The following is an 18441-nucleotide window of genomic DNA, read 5'->3' as shown; positions in this document are numbered from 1 at the left end:
ACCTGCTGTTCAGCTCAGCAAGGCGAGCCGGGCTGCTCGGCTGAATGAAAGAGACATGCTGCCTGTCATCTTTCACCTGCCTGGCACCCTCGCTCCTCTGGGCCTTCTTCACATGCGCTTGTCTCCCAAAAGTGCCCACCGTGACCGGCAAGACAAATTGCGATATTACGGCAAAACTATCAGCAGGACATTTACTGTGGCCAAGAGTTAAACTGGAGTCATAAGTCAATCCTAACAGACAGCCGGTCGTCGAGGATGGGAGGCAGACAGAGAGGGAAGGAGGGGGAAGTGGCAGGGCGGGAAATGAAAAGATGAGGGGCTGTGTTTTACACCAGAGGGGGCTTCACAAAGTGAGATGAAGCAGCCAGACTTGTATCACTACGTTCTGTTTAGGTCAATTCTGATTCCATTAAGCGTTTCCCTCTTAAACTCGGCTATCTGGATCATCAAACCCAAATTAAATAAATTAATAAAACAAAAATTAAATTACCACCACGCGGTTCATCCGTGTCTGTCCAAAATGTCATCACTTTATTTTACCCTGTTAGGCATTTGTGTGAAATTGTCATAAATAGAATATGAATCCTTGAGTTATGGGAGAAAACATGTTTTCCAAGGTCACAGTGACCTTGACCTTTGCCCTTTGACCACCATAATCTAATCAATTAATCCTTGAATGAAGTGGATGTTTGTGCCAAATTTTAACAAAGGTACTACATTTAGCATACAAAAATATGCTCAAATCATAACATGGCAAACTGCAGCCCAACAGGCAACAACAGCTGTCAGTGTGTCAGTGTGCTGACTTGACTATGACTTGCCCCAAACTGCATGTGATTATCATAAAGTGGGCATGTCTGTAAAGGGGAGACTTGTGGGTACCCATAGGACCCATTTTCATTCACATATCTTTGGGTCAGAGGTCAAAGGACCCCTTTGAAAATGGCCATGGCAGTTTTTTCTCGCCAAAATGTAGGGTAAGTTTGCAGCGTTATTCAACCTCCTTATACCTCCTTATTATGACATGGTTGGTACCAATGGTTTCTTTTGATTTTTTAGTTTCATATAATGTCAGTATCTTCACTTTAGCTTTCAAATTTAGCTCGCTACAACCTACAAATTGCAAGTTTTGTTAATGTGTAAATGTGTGATAGTGACGTTAAAACGAATTTGCGTTAACGCGTTATTATCACATTAACTTTGACAACCCTATAATGAATACATTAAGTTTTAACAGAATAGTGTGTAGGGTTTGGCAGCATCTAGCAGTGGTTGCAGATTGCAACCAACTAAAATTCTCCCGTGTGCCAAGTGTGTAGAACAATGGTGACCGACGTCGAGGGGGCCCTTTCTAGAGCCAGTGTTTGGTTTGTCCGTTCTGGGCTACTGTAGAAACACGGCCGACTCCGTGAAGAGGACCCGCTCCCTATGGAGATACAAACGGCTAATTCTAATGTGACAAAAATGCAACAATTTGTGACATGTTGAAACACTAACCTCTCCTGTCATTTCAGTTCCTGCCTCCGTGTGTCTTCCCCCACCCGTTACTCGCCTGCCCCTGATTTTGCCTTTAGTCCTGTCCATTTATACTCCCATGCTTTCACTGTTCCCTGCCAAATTGTCTTTGGCAATTCAACCTCGTGTGTTCATCGTTTTCCCACAACTCCTCGTGTTTAGTCTTTTTGGTACATTGACCTCTTGCTTTGCCTCCCGGTTTTTGGATCTCCGCCTGCCCCTTGTCTGATCCTGTTTGTCTGTCGGACTGATCTTCCGTGTGTGACCTACCTGTTTTGAGTAAAGACTTTGCCTTTTTGAACTCACCTGGTGTCCTGAGTGTTCTCTGCTTCTGAGTTTCTGCTCTCCGCCTGCACTGTCACACGCCAATAGATCCCCCCTAAATGCTACACGCTGGAACCAAAGGGCATCATAAAACAGCCCCAAAGGTCAGCCGATCAATCATACTGGAGCTGGGTGGTATATTTTAAAATACATCAGGCTTTACGATTAGTTCTGATGGTATGAAAAAAAAGATCTCCAAGATAGCTCTGAGGTGTTAAGGTGGTTTCTTTTGTTCCAGTTAAAATCTAATGACACTGTTATTATGTGTTCTCTAAATCACTCTGATCAATCGGTGCTGCAATTCTTTATAATCCCTTTTCTTGGGAGGGAAAGTTTTTGGGTCCTCAACTGTTTAAGATCTGTTGATATTACAGGACATAAGTTAGTCATAAAAGATATGTTTTTCCTGTCTTGTTACCCAGTAACAATATTAAGGCACCTCATTATCATTAAGATATGTAATAATAATAAAAAAAACGTATATAAATCCCATTTAAAGCTACTACAAGGAACTTTCATTTTGTATTGATTTTGGTGGTCCCTGTGGAAAAAAGCGTTGTAGTGTTTCCGAGCACCAGACTCCCTTTAGAAATCCCCTCGTTTTACTGCAACAGGGTCTGACAGTCTTTCCTGCTCAGTCCTGGTTCTAGTTCTCCCTAGCCTCCCTTCCCTTCAGCGGGCCCAGCAATACGGCCTGGGCCTCCAGCGGCGTGGTGTCAGTTTTGGCACCCAGAGGGGACCGGCCCTCCGCCGGAGCTCCGACTGCAGGTCGAAGGCAGCAGCGAAGCCAGATGTGGGTCTGTCATTGGCGGGCTGGTTGCTGCTGGAGGCCCCGCTTGAGTCTGAGCTGAAGGAGTTTCTGGTGAACTTACATGATTTCGTCTAATTTCGCCAGAGTCCGACCTGGTGGCACTGATGACAAGCATTAAGATATAAATATAGTACATTTTGCTGATGGTTTTCTTATGTAGGTCATATAGGGACATCAGTATTATATTGCGACTGTTTCATCAACCAGTTAAAAGTTCCTCACAGTAACTTTGAATAGAAAGTTGTTATCCTTGTCTAGTGCTATGAACCCATACTGCAGGAAGTATTATTTCATGTTTTTATAAAACATTTTATAATTATCAAATTGTTTTTTTTTATATATTGGTGCAAATTCTTGGAATCAAATTTGCTCCCTTCACAGTTTGAGAAGCGCAGCGTAAATAAAGCTGTGGAGTGTCTTTTTAATTAAAGTAAATTTAGTCTGATTAGACAAATTGATGTGATCAGCGTTCCACTGGCAGACTGCATCCCCTGACTTTCTTAATCAGGCTGCAGTGCTGTTGCCTTTCTCTGGTCATTAGATGCTTGTAATCATCAGACTGCATGCGGCTCTGAAGGACGCAAAAAAAAATCTTTTGAAGTGTGACTGCTGCATTCCTCTGCTCAAGCTGCTTTAACATAGCATGCACAACATCCAACAAGTCTGCCCATGACTTCATTGATCCTAACTGGAGGAGTCACTAGTTAGTTTAGTGAAATTGAACTAAAGCAGAGGGCCAAGTCACGCTTAATGAAGTGAGACTTTCATCAATAGGAGTCCTGCTTTCCCCAAGCCTCTGCGGTGAAATACCCCCCAGGTAGCTGCTCCTGACAGCTGCTCCCTTGTTTGAACATCAATTTCATTTTCAGCGCTCCTTTTGCCCCTGCCTCACCAAATCCCACAACAATTACGACACAGATAAAGTGTTCAGAGGGGGGAATGCCGCTAATGAAATGTGGCCTTTAGGGCCACTCGTGTACAGTTATGTGTCAATGCGGTGGAATTGCTTCTGGCTAATAGTGTGTCATCGGCTTACCGCCAACAGCCACAGGACTTTATATTAACATTCATGTGAAGTATCTTTCAGCAGTGTTTGTTTATTCAAGTTTCTTTTTGTTTTGATGGTGATAAACATTCATTTCTCAAAGGGGAAACCTTCCTTTCACCCCTGAAAGCTGTTATGATTTTTTTTTCAAATATTTCTCAAGGACACACAGACAGAGGTCTGGCTACACAGGAGAACAGTCCTATTTTAGATCTATTCATTCAATAATGAATTGGTGGTTAGACATCTTGATAATCCTCTGAGATAATGAATGTTTCTGTTCATACACATATAAATAAAAATAACAGAGTATACTCAGAGGCTAAGTATGCTGATCTTATGTGAGTTTTGTTGTTTAAAGGTGCAATGTGTACGATCTGACCAGAAATTTAGTTTAAAAAATTCTAAAAAATAACTAACATCAAAAGAGTGAAGAAGTTACAGTTTTGACATTACAACAATTACGTCTATGTATTGTGTTGCAGAGATATCTAGTGAAATGAGCATGCTAACCAGTCCTGTCATGTGTGATTATTATTTTTAATCGGTTGACTGCCCTAATATATAGATAGATAACTTAACGCTCTAATGGAGCCTACATTAACCACAATGCAACGTGAACGCCAATGGTCTTAGATTGGGGTGTGTTATGCTAGTATAGCCTGGAGCCTCTATTGCTCAAACATACACAGGACTTTCACCCAGGAGACCACTGTTCGTGTCCCGTGTGAAACCAAGTCAACATTGACTTAATTTACTGTAATTTTGTTACGTAACTTACATTCTTAAGTAACACCATTTACATAACGCAGGCCTATTTTATGTAACAAACATACTTATCTCAACCCAAACCACGATCTTTTCCTAAACCTAACCAAGTAGTTTTGTGGTTAAGTAAACCTACGTTGGAAGTTTATTTTGAAAACATGAGCGGAAACTGACAAAAACGTCGCTAGAGGGGTACGTAGAATGTCATAGTTTGAATCGTAGGGCCACCGACCAAGTGCAGGTATTTGATGTATGTATAGTCATAAGTCTACATACCCTGTCTGTGATACGCCAACGTTCTGCAACGGGGCTAGTTACTGACGTGTCTAGATGCCCTTTCATCCTTTTATGTCTGAAGGAAGTCTATGACTAAGAGCTTTTACAAAAGCAATAATGGGTGCTGAAGTTATTTTTGTAGAATGCTGATGTTGACAGGCACCTGTAGGCAGCAATGTGCTTTTTAGTTTGGTTGATAGGTTGCAATTTATGCACAGTATGCTCAGTATGAAATATTAAAGTGGGCTAAGAGAGATGGATTTCTGAGAGTGATGGATTTATGACCACATACTGTACGCTCCTCAGTATGTGTCAGTCCAGTGTGAGCAGAACGGTTTGTAGGATTTGAAGAAAAAAAAAGCTAACAACTTTGCAGTAGTGTAGCTGGACTGACAGTCGTCTGACCCCCAGAATAACTCCCCGCCATGCAGTCCAGTCCCCTGCTGCTCCGGCAAACCTGTCCTTTAACAACTGAGCTTAACTCACAGTGATGCAGCAGTCAGCGGGAAATGATGTTATTACTGTTCCCTACACCTCGAAAACAGTCCCCGAAGGGAGGAAAAAGCATTTTACACAGTAGTAAGTAATTTTCATGGGGATTATCCTTTGCCATATTTTTAAGTTCCAAGTATCCATTAGCCTAATTGCTCACAAATTAAGAAGATGATTTTCTCTTTTAGTGCTATTGTGAATTCAATGACTGGTCCTTCTTGTACATACCGTCATTATCACAGCTAGATGTCATTACGGCCAAAGAGTGTTATTTACTTACAATTGCCTTTGCAAAATCAGACTTTTTTTTTAATTAGCAGCAGATTGTGCTCAGATTACGTTATTTTCTGATTAAAGAAAAACAACCTCTCTTCATTTATGCTTAGTGAATTTAGCATGTTGAAGAAGAGCAATTCACATACCACCCAAAATAATACATTAACTAGAAAAGTACACTCAGTATAATGCAGATCTCCTCCAGGTGTGTCTCCCTCTCCCCTCCCAAACAAAGAAGAGTTGAATCAGTTTTCTTTTCCCGGTTCCCTTACAGTCAAGATGGAGGCACAGATAGCAAAAATTGGGATTTATTCATCTCGTATTGTGCCTAGGAGTGTCAAAAAGACATGTACCCACCAGGAAGAGACTCAAAATGTCCACAGAGACAAAAAAAACTATAGACAAAAAATGACTACAAAATGACACAAAACTACTACAAAGAGACTCAAAATGACTACAAGGAGACAAAAAATGATCACAAAAAGACACAAAGCAACTACAAAGAGACACAAAATGACTACAAAGAGACACAGAATTACTACAAAGAGACTAAAATGACTACAAAAAGACACAAAGTGACACAAAGAGACACAAAACTACTACAAAATGTCACAAAATGACCACAAAGAGACACAAAACTGCTACAAATGACACAAAATGAATACAATAAGACACAAAATTACCACAAAATGACACAAAACTACTACAAAGACACACAAAACTACTACAAAAGATACTCAAAATATACAAAGTGACTCAAAATGACCACAAAGAGACACAAAACTGCTACAAAATGACACAAAATGATTACAAAGAGACACAAAATGACCACAAAATGACACAAAACTACTACAAAGAGACACAAAACTACTACAAAGCGACACAAAATGACCACAAAGAGACACCAAAAAACAAGGTATGTCTCGTAATCCACCCATGCACACAACCTGTTGTATATTGGCAGCAGTACACAGGAACACAGTGACGATATTTTTTATAATTCTAATTGCAGTCTTCAAAGAAACGTCTGCAACACAGCGGTGTGTCTAAGTTCTTACTGATGGAGATTGATGTGGACAAATGTACAGGCAAGTCACTCTGATAATCACTCAGGAGCATGTCATCTACTAACAGCATCAGTAGGTCTCAATCTGAGGAGATGGATTTCAGAGATGGAATAGAATTCCCAGCCCATACAATACAGCCAGAAGATGTTCACAGCCGGCTGGCCAACAGAACAACACCGCAATGAAGATGTAATAAAATGTTATTAAGGCCTTTAATTTACATTTTGGAATTTTGGGACAATCATATATAAATAACATTGACTTAACTTGAGACTTAATGAAAAAAACATGAAAGTTTTTACCTGGTAAACTCCTACAAAAAGTGAATAAGACAGGGCCGGACAGGTTTTGTATATGTAGATGCACACCTTGGATATGTCATCATTAGGCCATCGAATTTGTTCTTAGATAAACTTTAACAGACCCCCTGAAATGTTACACACTGTTCCTTTAATAGAAACCGGCATGTGAATTGGTGTTGTAAAATCTCCGAGACAAGAGAAACTCCTTTCACATCCCTGGGAATACAAACGGAATGATGTATCGCTGAGGTTATCTCGCGTCTCCTTGATGTCCATTTGTTCTCAGCGGTACGTCGGCACGGTGTGGAGATAAAAATCACAGGCAGGATGGAGACGGGGAGGCTCTCTGCAGCATGACAAGATGCTCTACTGTAGAAACAAAAGAACTGATGTGTTTCTGATAGACTTCTCACAAATGAGATCCTCTGCCTGCCAGTTGGATGTTATTCCCCTGTCCTTCCACAGAGAGGTAGCTACTCTTCCAGCTGTTCTTGCCTTGATTCCAAGTTTCCAGATATAAAGCCTAGAACTACAGGTCCAATAACTTTCAATCACAGCTGCTGCTTGGCAAATGATCTAATGTACAAAAGTATCGGAGAAGAGACACATATTTTAACACCTGAGCAAAGGGAAGCAAAACTGTATGCATTGCTGCCACTAGAAGTAAGTGAAATAATATGCACCACTCACTAACGTTGTTGTCATAATTCACCCTGCTCCCAGGTCATTTATTTTGTTACCTCTCCCCTTGTTTCAGATCACTTAACTTCCTGCCTTTGTGTATTTTCCTGCCTGTTCCTCGTTACCCCTGCACTAGCCTGGCCTCCAGCTCACCTGTTCCCACTTCCCCATTAGTCACTCACTATTTATTTATTTTTTTATAATGTTTTCTTTATTGAACACATGCTCATTAACAGATGTACAAACAGATAGATAGACAATTGAAAAAAAAGAAGACAAAACAAAAAAATACTACACATATATGTCATAATGCCAGAGTTTATCTTACATACTGTATATCATATTATATTAATTTAATAAGTTAAAAGTCTTAATTGCTTTTTAGTTTTTAACATAGGGTATGATGGTGCTATATTGTTTGAATTCATTAATGAAAAATGCACGAAAGTTTGCCTGGTTCCTCACCTTTTTTTTCCTTATTAAAATGACATTTTTCACAAATAATAAATAACTGTATGATATACAGCTTGTGATTTCCAATCTTATCTTGACAAAAATATAGCATTACATCAAACATATTTATTTCAACCTTCATCTAGAGTTTCTTTTGTAGAAAGTTGGCCTGTCGCTATTTATACCAGCCCAGCTCCTTTGTTGGTTCGTCGTCATCTCCATTGCCTCAGAGCTTCTGTGCTATTTGCACGTATCTAAATTAGGTGTGCATACATGTGGTGCAAAGTCGTCCCCTTTCTATGAAAATGAGCCTCATTGCAAATATAGTCCAATTCACAAAGTTCAGCGTCTGAAGAGATTTGGTGGTAACTGGGTGTTGTGCCTATATAAATTATATATATATATATATACGTAGATGCTGCATTGGGCTTTGGATTGTACGTCAACGTCGCCTTCATAGTGGGGAGGTCAGAACTGGCCTGTAAATACATACAAGTGATCGGTGGAGCAGCCATTTTTCTAGATAAAAAGAACTATGACGTTTACATTTCCTAACCAATTTCAACGAGTCTTTTTTATATTCAAAGATTTGTGATCTACGAGAAGTACTGTAGGTTAGATCCCTACCCCAAAAGAAAAAAAAAATTGTGGGTGAAAGCGGTTCAGTAACGTTACGTAACTGCTTATAGATCTTCATGTCTAATCTTAATATTATGTTTCAAAATTGAAATTTACGATATGCGTCTAATATCGCAAACAGTAAAGGCAGGGAGTCCCCTTTTGCTCCTGATTTCAAACATTAAAGCCATATTTTTTAACTTTTGGAGGAAAAATATAACGATCTTCCACTTAGAATTCAAAGGAAATAAATCCCACCCTTGTGTGTGGTATAGCCAAGAGTTTATGGTGGCTAATGTGCAAATGCTAACGGACATTACTGAGTTTGTTTGTTGACTTAATGTCTCTGTTCTACTTCCCTACTATTACACTATGTTTTAGCATTTTCGCTCCAGGAGACATGTTTGTTGTGTTCTTCTTATGATCCAATTCCACTCATTCTGGCAGGTTGCCTAATGATGCCGTCTATAAAGCAACAAGAGAATCTTGGGAATTGAAGAGAGGGTCAATGTGACATTTTTATAAACCTCTCTGTATATGCTGCTTTTATTAATGTGGCTACATTAGTGATGTTAGTAAATATTTCAATTTTTCATCCATGTGGTGGACTGCAGTAAAAATAGTCCAGAAAAAGTAAGAGAAAACAATTTCATATTGTGCCATTCCCGGTTGTTCAAATGATAAAAACAACCATTTATGTCCTTTGGGTGCATTCCAAACTGGTCTATTGAAGCTTTAGTGTGGGCAAATTGGTACCTCAGCAAAAAACTGTGGCTCAAGAACGAAGCTCTTTGATTTTGAGAGCTTTATCTCAGTGAAAGTATGTAGCACATGCCAGGGTTTTTGTGCTGGCAAAAGTGGTATTTAACTACCAAAGACCACTCCTGAGATAGAAATATTCAATGACTGAGTAGTGAAATCAAAGTCGGAACGCGGGGGACGGAAAGACAGATGAAGGTCAAGAGTCAGAATGGTCAGAAGAACCGGGGATACCCGGACAACGAGGCTCAGAGTGGGAGCAATGTCTCATGTTTGAGTCTCCATCTAGTCCCCTAGAGGACTCTGCAGAAAAGGACTGAGAGAGAGACAGACAGAGAGGAGACATTCAGTCATGTGTCAAAGACTGTTTCTCCTTTGAGTAGTGTTTCCAATAGAGCTGTCCTAAGTGGTTGTAGTTAGGGTTTAATCAATCTTGGAACCCCTTGGGCAACGGCCAATATTTCTGGGGTTCCAGCATAGCATGCGGATATGCTGGCCAAGACTGCCTCTTCTGTGCGCTGGTCATTGTTACGGTCGGATTAGCAACTTAACAAAAGTCGCTAAACCGTCAATCGACAACAGCCGATGGGTTACAAGATTGCATTCGGCCTATTCGTTCCGCCTCTTTAGCTTTCCACACAGACTGTTTACCTGCATGCAAGTAAAGCCCGCTGAAACGTAAGTGGTCAATACTACTCGGACTACAAACTGGAACCAGAACACTTCCGATACCAAACTCTTGTCCCATTGCCTACAGATTGAATGAATGCAGATATCTGTTTATAGAGCTGAGGGTTTCATATAAGTTAATATTAGGTAAAATGAGGTTTCAAAACGGTAGTCCACAAACCAATTGGTGACGTCACAGTGACTACGTCCACTTATTATATACAGTCTATGATTTGCACCCATTTGCAATGTCCAGTACTTACTGTGTATCGATAATGATTGGTGCGGCACTGGCTTAAACCAATGCTTGTGGCCATTATGGGTGCTGCTGAAACATCACAGTCCACACTTGTACAGACAGCATGCAGATCTGTTTTGATGTCTGGCTTCCTGGTCTGTGTGAAGCATAATTCTATGAACGTCACATGTAGATTCTAAACCACTAATTTATTTAAATAGACGAGGTTTCGCTTCCAGGTTGTTCCTAGATCTCCGTTGTCATTTGAACTGTGCAGGCATGACTCTTTTCATCGTCCTGGGTTCATGTGATCAACATATTTAATCAGCTAGTGGACAAGCTAGTGGACACAAAAAAACAATATTCTTTGTCCAGCTCACATGATAACACAGTCTCGATAATGCTTTAGGCTATCTGCTTCTCAGCAGGTGCCGAGGTCGGATCATTGATGCCAATTATATATGTTACACTTCCTCTACATTGACATTACATGATAACCACTGTGTTCTGAGCAAAGGTGATATGATGTTGAGTCACTTTGCCATTAAAACTCCTTATCATTCCACCCTGTTTTTTTTAAATTGGTAGGGGTGGTGGACAGGGGATTTTCAGGGGGAGATAAATAGTCAACAGTAGATGTCACATAGAAGTAAAAGATTAATTTGAGATGCAGCTCAGCACTTTTCGTCAAATTGTTCTAGTCATTAATATAAAATGATTAATCAATTAATTAATCAATTACAATTAATTGTGAAAGTGTATAAGAGCGTAGAACATGATAATATAAGTATATGATGGTCATCCCCATGCTCTAGTATGTCTCATAAATTGTTGCAGCAATTTTGGGATTGATACCATTTGTTACACAGATTTGGTGCTAAATTTAACCATTTTTTACCACTCAAGAAATGATAAAGAATATAAATAATCCCTCAAAAATACCACATTAAGACACCAAGACCTTGATGAACACCGTAGAAAAAGCCATGCTGTGATTTGGTACCAAACATTTTTGACATTTGGAGATTTCTGCAAGAACTGCATTTTTCGACGACTGGATGACGAGCACTTCTGTTGTGTAAACTGCTCAGCAACCCCCTTATAGTCAATCTACCTATGAAAGCCATCCATTCTCTGAATGCCGTAGGTCTCTAGTTTGTGGCTGTACAGTTTCATAAGGCTGTGATTATCCTAGAGATCACCACAGATCATTTTATACAGAAGTCACGTTTAAAAAAATGGTGTCACTACAATGAAAAGGCTACTATGGGGAATAACATCATCACACATGAATACAACTGGGCTCATTGGATCCACACGAGTCTCAGCTTTACAGTAATATGTAATTCCAAGACTGTTTAGGCACCCAAGTATGCAGACATATTCCAATTCACCATTTTGAAATAGGCAAAAAAAACACATTTATACTACATGCAAATAACTGCATGGTTTTTGCCCCAAACTGCATGTGATTATCATAAAGTGGGCATGTCTGTAAAGGGGAGACTCGTGAGTACCCAAAGAACCCATTTTCATTCACATATCTTGAGGTCTGAGGTCAAGGGACATCTTTGAAAATTGCCATGCCAGTTTTTCCTCGCAAAAAGTTAGCGTTATTTAGCGATCTTCCCGACAAGCTAGCATGACATGGTTGGTACCAATGGATTCTAGTTTCATATGAAACCAGTATCTTCACTCTAGCTTGAAAACCCCGCAACAACCTCTGAAAGACAAAATTCTGTTGGCCCACCGTTGGGCCCGACTGCAATTGTAAGGGGTTAACAGTGTCATGGCATCAAACAGGCTGCTGTTATGGGGTATGTAAGGAGATTTGATGTCCTTCCACATATTCTTCCTATCACTCAGTTTCCACTCATAGTGCACCTCTCACCATGAAAACCACCCGAAACACTTCATCTCTCCCTGTGTGTCTTTTACTGTACTCGCCACGGTTCACCACTGATTCATGAAAACCGAGCCCTGACGGTTTGACCCCAAAACTTGCCGTGCAGCCGACTGTTGATGCTTTAGCTCACTGAACTGGAAATAGGCACTATGTCATCGCCATTCACTTCAGAGAGGCTTTTCAGTGTGAGGTACGGCATTGTGTTTACTGTCATGACTGATCTGTGTAGACCTTCTACACTAATTCCATTTGCTTTAGTTGTGAGATGATGTTACCGGCTCACTATGTGATTCAGTAAGGCTTTCAGTGTCACTGTTGTCTCTGTTTTGTTTATGCTTGGGGCATAGGCCCACATGGGTTTTCTAGTTATTGATCGCTACAATGATTTATGGTTCGGTGGACAGCCAGACTCTTCTTCTGGTGTTTTTTTTCATACTGAGTTTCACTGCATATTTTCTTGTGTTTTGGGGGGGTTTCATATGTTTATTGTTCCCACTGTTTGAGGTCCACAAAGGCTGCAGGGCTGAAACAGCATGTTAGTATGAAAAGTATGAAAGCAACAAATAAAAATACATCTAGTTGGTGAAATTGCTCATTGCTGCTGATCCCTCAGGGGAAAAACATTATTACAGTATTAAATATATTTCCTCTATGAGTCAGACTTCCTATTCATGCAGTGGATAAGGACTTTGTTATGTTCCTTTTCTTTAAACATTGTTGAAAATGTGTCACATACTGAAAAACCCAGGTACATTTAACTGGCAATAAGATGAATGTGAGGTTTTTCAGTAGAAGCACAGATAGAGTATTGGGTTCAGATGAGGACTGCATCTTAAAGGGGACATATCATGCACATTTCCATGTTTATACTTGTATTTTGTGTTTCTACTAGAACATGTTTACATGCTTTAATGTAAAATAAACCCATTCTTTTTTCATACTGTCTGTCTGAATATACCTGTATTCACCCTCTGTCTGAAATGCTTTGTTTTAGCTCCTGTCTCTTTAAGACCCCCTCCTGAATAAAGCCCAGTCTGCTCTGATTGTCTTGCAAGAAAAATATGGTTCACCTTTGCAAAGGTAGTTCTCAAGCTGTGGGCGGTATATTCTAATGACTCTGCATGTGATATAGGAAGGGGAGCCAAAAGTGAGTTTTTCGTGATATGTCCCCTTTAAAGAGGACCTATTGTGCTCATTTTCAGATAAATACATGTATTTTGGGTTTCTACTAGAACACGTTTAGATGATTTAATGTTCAAAATATGCTTTATTTTTCTCATCCTGTCTGTGCTGCAGTACCTTTTTTTCATCCAGTCTGAAACGCTCTGTTTGAGCTCCTGCACTCCCGTAGTCGTTATGCAGGCATTATGCAAATGTGTTACTTGGTGATGTCACCACGTTCTGGAAGAAAAGGCGGTTCAGGCAGTTCAGGAGCAGTGTTTTTGTGGGGGAGAGGAACTCCCTTTGGCCTGGACTTTGGGCTTTGTAACTTTGCAGATCTTTTACATGCACAAACAAAACAATATAACTCACAAAAGTAAAGGGAAAAAGCAAAAAAGCATAAAATATCCTCTTTAAATCAGTTGGTCGAGATTGGTAAACAGTTGCTCATTTACATATCAAGTAGTTACAGAGCAGCATTATCATTGATTTGATTTCATGTTTCTGGAAACCTGATGAATGTAAGTCCAATATTCACTCTCCTTTTAGCTTTGTTTTTGGTCTCCACCAACTCCTGAGGGAAATATCTGTCTCTTCAGCTGCTAAATGCTCCACCATGTTCACCAGCTAGTGTCTGTGTGCTGTTAGATGCTAAGCAGGTAGTGTGCAGTGGGGTCTTTTACAGCTTTTTCACTGATGCCAACGCTCTCAGAACAAGGAGAGTGAACCAGAACAGTACAGTTGTGGGTCGGACAGCTAAACAATGAGCTGGGACTCACTATAAAGCTCTGTGAAGCCGAAGGGAGCTGCAGATTCAGGTGATCATTCTGTGTGGGTTCATCACTACGTATTTGTTAATGATTACCGAATCATTTGTAAATCTTTAAGAAATTGTTTGTAAAACATCTCTAAACATTACATAGATAGGTATTTGTAACACTTTGTCAGTGGTTAATAATTGGTTTGTAAACCATCTGTAAATTGATGTCTTATGAAACCTTGTTAAATGGTTAATAAATATTTTTAGAGCATCTACTGTATAAACATTATTTAGATAGATAGTTAATACTTTGTCAATGGTTAATAATTGGTTTCTGGTCCATCTATCTATTTAATGTTTATAGATGTTTTACAAACTATTTCTTAAACGTTTTTAATCATTTGAATCATTAACAAATACTTAAAGATAGGGTCGGCGATGTTGGAAAGCTAGCATAATTTGAAAGTAGTGTCGCCTCAGGAGCTCCATCTAAACCCACCCCGTCCCCTCGGGGCTCCTTTCAAGGCAACCCCCCCCCCCACACACATGCACGAGCACGTAACTACTTAAGAAACAGAGCGGAGAGAGGACCTCAACTCAACAACCCTATCCCATGTCAAGTAACCGCGCAGTCTTACTTTTGGCTGAGTTTTCTCTTCTATTCTCCAGTAAACTTGCGGTGGCGATGCGCTTTGAGTTCAGGCTGGTGTATGGCAAGGGTAGAGTACGACCAGGGAGGCATCTGATTGGTTCTTTCCAAGCGGACCGCGAGGCAGTGATTGGTAGACGTTTTTACAGGATTACAGCAGCTACAGATGACAGCTCTTTTCCGCTCCTTTTTCAGAGCTCATCAGTAATGGATCACTGTCGGGGTGTGAAGACCATTTCAACCAATATAACAAATAGTGTATACTGGATAACATCGTCAACCCTGCCTTTAATATAGTATATAAAATGTGTACAACAACAAACTGTTAATAAATTATGAATTATCATTTCATTGTTAACAGTAAAATAACCATTGAGTAAGTTTAATTAACTAATAACTTACCATTTAGAAATGATGGTTATTATAAAGTGTTACCCTCCATTTTTTGTAACAAGATGCAGACAGAACTTTTTCTTTGACAAAATAGTCGTACAAGCCTTTTTCCAGTGTTTTTCATGGGTTTGTTTTCAACAGAGATCCTTTAGTCAAATGACTGTTTCCAAGATGAAGAATGAACTTTCATGCTTAAAGACTGTGTCTTTGCCAACCTCAAAAAATTGTTCGGTCAAAGTTGAACAAAGGCCAAATTTAACCTGAGCCGGCCAGAGCTGAAACAGGAGATTCAGTTGCACACGCTTCAATATAGACGGAAGAAAGATGGAGCGAATATTAATGTAGACAAGTACAGATGTACACGCCAAGCAAGTCTCATAACTTCTGGTTACCAGAAATAATTCCAAAAATGTAAAAAAAAAAATAGTTTCAATAATAAAAAAAAAACACGTAAGGCGTAAAAGCTGTGGAGTGGTTTCTTGAAAGCTGAAATATTTGTCCTTCAAAAATAGCAGTTGCAAGTCAGTCACTGAGTTGTACCATTGATTATTTCTTGGGGGAAAAAATTCCTTTTTTGATGCAGTAAAATGCCAGAGATGTTTTTCAAGAAACATCTATTGCTAGTTGCAGTTTTACAGAAATTGTATTTGGCTCCATTTTGACCTTTGCACACACTAATACTTGTTACTGATCACTGTCAGGGCAAAAGCTGAATTCAATTAACTCCAGAGTCTGTTAAAACACCACAGTGAGTTAAAAACCCTACAAAGAGGTGCAAACACCCACGTTTGTGAAGTCTTGCATAGAATCGAGAATTTTCCTAAAATAAGATGGATAAATATGAGCAAAAAGCAACTGAGTTTCTTGAGTGCGGCATTGTGTACACAGTAAAACAGAAGGTATTAAAAGTGTCTGAGATAAAGGGCGAAGTTTTGTCAGGAGGCTTAAATATCAGGAGTTGACTTTGGAGATTATCTGACAGGGTCATTTGCATACAGACACTTCTGACAGAATCGATGAAGCACGCGGCTCTCGCTCTCTGCCTCGCTCTATCAAGCGCTGGTGAAATTTTCATGAAGGAGGAGACGCTCGTCTTCCACATGAGAGGGAAGTGCCACTTCGCTCCGGAGTGATACCATGTATGTGCAATGATTGCAGGCGCTGCTTCGACATCAGTAATAGTTGCATGATCAGACCAGCTCGCCACTCTTACTGCTGATGGCCTTTGATGAATAAAATAGTACGCCGACGTTTCTTAATTAACGAAACATCTTTTTAACGTAACTTTTGATCTGGTGTTTTTTTTTATTTCAAACTGCTCAGGGCAGCTGTTTTTGGAAGTTTAAAACCACTCCTAATCAGAGGGGTTACCCCTCAGATCATATCTATAAACACATATCTGCAAATGAATGCAGAATCTGTAGGCAACGGGACAAGATTTTGGTATTAGAAAGTTCTGTTTTTCGTTTGTAGTCTGTGTAGTATTGACCAATCACGTTTGACTTTTTTTGAATGCAGGTAAACAGTCCACGTGGAGAGTAAAAGAGGTGGAACACATTGGATGAAATGCAGTCTCAGAACCTTACCGGTTATTATCTTACTACGATTTAGCTTTTTATTGGCTTGGCTAACTGGCTACTTGTTTAACAATCCGGTCGTAGACGTAGTCTCTCCCCTCCAACTCCATTCTCGCTTCTCATGTTGCTAATAGGACTGTATCAGATGTAGGGATGGGGACATAAAAACCCGGTACTAAATGGGCCCCATGGCACATTTTTGCAAGACCGTAGTATCGATAAGCTCCGATGTTGGTATTGGAGAAATTAAGAAAAATGTATTTCCTATTTATTTAGGCTACATAAATATTATCTTGCAACTTTAATCTCTCAAACTCCATTTCAAATTTGTAATAAGATTAAAATATGCGTCTATGATGCATTTTCCAATCCAGAGGAGATCTCTTCTCTCAGCCTGTTGTCTGTGTGCGTCTCCGCCGGCGGAGAGAACAAAAACAGTCTCAAGTATGGTTATATTTCAGTCGAGTCGATGCAGACAACGCTCGTTGCCAAAAGGGCAACGAGTGTTTTGCTTGTAAAGGCAGGGACATGAGCAATCTGTCAAGACATCTAGCAAAAGTGCATTGGACACAGGTGTGGCGAGGTTTGGGCGAGGGGGGAGGAAACGCGCCGTGAGCGGTCCAACGAGGGCAAATTGTGCGCCCGCCGACCCTTTCCACTGAGAAGTGTAAAATCATTGTCGGTTCATCATGAAACTGTGGGGCATAATTAATAGGAAACACTGATCCATGTCCCTCCAGCTGATTGATGAGAGACGACGTTAGGCTACCTCCAGAGGGTCGGACTCATACACGGATTCAGATGCCCCCAAATTATAAAAAAATAAAATATGATGTGTATGATAAAGTATGATTACAGTGAAGTCCTTGGAGAAATGCAATGTTTTCTTCAAAACATGACCGTTCCTTATACTATAAATAATTGTTTATTTATTTTACATTTTAATTATCATGTTATAAGAACTCATGCAGTTGCTACTTGAATGTGAATTTATATACACTATATATATACAGTATACAGACAATAAAAACAACCTGTACTTTTAAAGAAGGACTTCCGCAGAAAATTGATACACACATGTAAAATGAACTCCATGTGAACTGTCCATTCAGCAGTAAAATATGCTGAAAATAAATATGTTAAAAAAGGGCAGATGTTCAGGGTTGTCATGACTGATTGGTCATTGCCCCTGCTGAAGGACGTACTGTAATTGTTAACATTTTCATCCTTGGTCTGCTTTTCAGCTGTACTGTTTAATGAATCATGAAGTGAAACCAATTAGCATGTTAAGGTCATGTAAACTGTCATCTGTCAATGAATGTTGCAGGTATATTTTATTGTGCTATGAATTCAGTTATATGTTGAGTTTTACCACTAGTAGCACTATGGAGCAATGTTTTTATGAATGGGTCCCCATTTTGTTTGTATCATGCCAACCCTGTCACCTACAAAAATTACGTTCCCGTACAACTAAACTGCATTCTCAGTTATGTTTAGAGGATAACTTACTTCCTACCAGATTATGGATGCACTTTAAAGCAATTTTAAATAGGTGGTTAAATTGAAACAAAAAACAAAAATGCAACAAAACTACTTGGTTAGGTTTAGTAAAAAAAAAAAAAAGAAAAAAATCAGGATTAGAATAAGTGAACGTTGACTTTTGGTTTCACACGTACAACAAACAACAGCGGACTCCTGGGC

The 18441-nt window shown here is 39.7% G+C and overlaps 1 long non-coding RNA gene across 1 annotated transcript; it reads left to right on the top strand.

The window, feature by feature from the left end:
• The first annotated feature begins 1349 nt into the window (after nucleotides 1-1349).
• Nucleotides 1350-14186, top strand: LOC119480546. The gene is made up of 3 exons (XR_005204949.1): nucleotides 1350-1476; nucleotides 3633-3636; nucleotides 14174-14186. It is a non-coding gene; the product is annotated as an uncharacterized LOC119480546 (long non-coding RNA).
• Nucleotides 14187-18441: the final 4255 nt, after the last annotated feature.

Source organism: Sebastes umbrosus, chromosome 21, assembly GCF_015220745.1.
Source record: "Sebastes umbrosus isolate fSebUmb1 chromosome 21, fSebUmb1.pri, whole genome shotgun sequence".
Lineage (NCBI taxonomy): Eukaryota > Metazoa > Chordata > Actinopteri > Perciformes > Sebastidae > Sebastes > Sebastes umbrosus.
Note: the sequence above shows the minus strand (reverse complement) of the source record. Positions and strands in the feature narration are given on the sequence as shown.